The 2,726-nt window shown below is 41.6% G+C and overlaps 1 pseudogene across 1 annotated transcript; it reads left to right on the top strand.

The window, feature by feature from the left end:
• Nucleotides 1–482: 482 nt before the first annotated feature.
• On the top strand, nt 483–1,502 carry LOC309966348 (zinc finger protein 396-like; annotated as a pseudogene). The gene has a single exon. The product of its transcript is annotated as a zinc finger protein 396-like (transcript).
• The last annotated feature ends 1,224 nt before the right edge of the window (nt 1,503–2,726 follow it).

The raw sequence follows: 2,726 nt of genomic DNA on the forward strand, positions 1-2,726 counted from the left end.
TAACTGACAGAAAGTTGTACCTAAAATTGAACTGGAATTTCTGCAGATTTCAAATGGTTAAGTCCTTATTTGGGCTTCTAGAACTTTACAGAATGAGTTGAACTCTTCTACTCAGTGATGGTTCTGCAAGAACATCAAGACAGCGATCTTCTCTCATTTATCTTCTCCAACCCTCTGTAAGCAGCTCCTTGCCCCTTTTGTGTTTGTTCATCCCTGTTTTCCTTAGATCTTAAGCATAAAGATGAGATCATTAGGCAACATTTAAGTTAGCTCCTGATTTCTGCTTTTCTAAATATACACAACACCTTGCCTAACCTGTCGATTCCTTTCCTGGATTAGAAGGAATAAGAATAAAGAATTGCTTCCCCGGCTTCTCCCCCAAAACGTGGGGTCGTCCTTCCTAGGCCAGAGGAGTGTCCATAAGGAGAGTTTCACCTTCTTGAAGATTAAAACCTAGCAGTTCTGAGCTATTCCCAGTCCAAATGTCTGCAAAATTGAGAGAGACATCAAAACTCCTTCCACAAACTTCAGGGGACCCTGACTGCATTCTGGTAATGAAGGTGGAAGAGGGAGGGCAGGCCTGTAATATGGTCTCCAGCCGCCACTGGAGCAGCTACTACAGCTCAGAGACCTACCGCCAGCGGTTCAGGCAGTTTGACTACCAGGAGTCACCTGGGCCCTGGGAGGCTCTGAGCTGGCTCCGCGAGCTGTGCTGTCAGTGACTGAGGCCAGAGGTGCACAGCAAGGAGCAGATCCTGGAGCTGCTGGTGCTGGAGCAGTTCCTGGCCATGTTGCCTGAGGAACTGCAGGCCTGGTTTCAAGAGAACCGACCAGAGAGTGGAGAGGAAGCCGTGGTGATGCTGGAGGAGCTGGAGAAAGAGCATGAGATGGTGGCTGAACAGGTCTTTCTTGGACAAAATGAGGACATGCTTGCAAAGAAGCTACCAACTTGTGAAATCACTCAGGAGACAACACGTAGCCAGCTTAAGCCCACAAAAAAGCAACTGCAGTGGGCATCAAAGGAGCTTCACACCTTAAGACAAAATGATAGAGACACCGGAACTATAAATGTGAAATCAGCTTCAAGGCGAAAGACTTCTTCAGGCAAAGAACTGCATTACAAAGTTTCTAACACTCTTCAAATGAATGCTTCCCAGAGTTTCACATTTAGAGAAACCTGTGAACAAGATAGAAAGTTTGAAAGAAGACAGGGAAACCATCCTCGGAAAAAACAACACAAGTGTGATGAATGTGGGAAAGTCTTTAGTCAGAGCTCAGCCCTTAATCTACATCAGAGGATCCACAGTGGAGAGAAACCTTATACATGTGACGTGTGTGCAAATACTTTCAGCCGAAGTGCAATCCTGATTCAACATCGAAGAATCCACACTGGGGAGAAACCCTTCAAATGTCATGAATGTGGGAAAGCCTTTAGTCAGAGCTCGAATCTTTTCAGACATAGGAAAAAACATGCTGGAGAAAAAGTCCCATCAGTGCTGTGAGGGAGTCAAAGCATTTACTGAGAACTTTTTCAACAGGGGAGCAGATACAAGGCACCAATACTCCTTTAGTATAAATTGGTAGTTTCAGTGGGCACCAATTTCCCTTCAAAGGTTGTAAAAGCCACAGGAGAGAATGTAGAATATTTTCTGTCAGCATTGTTTGCTTTTCTGCTTTTCAGTACAGTGTCAGTTCAGATGATTGAAATTCTAAAGCTTAAATTGGATTTCCATCCCTAGTGCAACTCTTGAAAAGACACTCTCAGACATGTTCTACTGTTTCCATTATTAACACAAATAATGAACTAGTATGTTCCTTTTTAGACAAGTACATTTTCCCTGTTGAGAAGGAGTGTGTGAGTTAGTATATAAGTGGGTATTCTCCATTTCGTTACTTGCACATTGGAGTTATTAGACCAAAGATTAAATCATTTTTTTAAAAAAATTACCTGGGAATTCTCTGGCAGTCCAGTGGTTAGGACTCCACGCTTTCACTGCTGCAGGCCTGGGTTCAATCCCTGATCAGGGAACTAATATCCTCCAAGTCACGTGGCGTGACCAAAAATAATAATAATAAAATAAATTTCCTGTTTTATTTTCTGTTACCAGATTGAAAATATGAGAATAGGATTGAGGAGACCCAAAAGAATATGTACCTCAAGACCTAAGCTGAAATGTCCAGGGTCATTGTTAGGAAGCAGGTGAGTAAAGGGACTTTACTCATCTCTTACGAAAACCTGAGAACCTTCATACTGTTCTGTTTCAATTTTTAAAATTGAGGTATAGTTGATGTATAATATCATCTATACATACTGTTGATGATACTAAGTAATTTCCTGTGTAGGAAAAAAAAATATCTCCTTTACAATTTATATTGGAAATATCTCAGTGAAAGCATTAATATTTGCTCTACATGTCTTCAGGAAGTGGCCTAAATATGATGAGTGTTCTAATAATGAATAGTTATCTGTGGGTGCTTATATAAAGTTGATGATCACCTTAACATAAAGAAATAAGGAAGATGAAGAAAAGACTGATGTTACCTGGTAAGTGCAGCACATAATGGAGAAGCGTACTTACCTGGAAATGGGAACCCTTACCAGCTGGTGACTATCCTTCAGAGTTCTTCATGGCCTCTGTTCTGGCATAAATCAGCTGTGAACATGTTTCAGGCATCACAGGACAACCTTTTCAGGGTCTTATGCATTCTTAGTAAATGAGTTTCTA

This window comes from Leucopleurus acutus (assembly GCF_964270905.1).
Source record: "Leucopleurus acutus genome assembly, chromosome: 9".
In the NCBI taxonomy this organism is placed as follows: domain Eukaryota; kingdom Metazoa; phylum Chordata; class Mammalia; order Artiodactyla; family Delphinidae; genus Leucopleurus; species Leucopleurus acutus.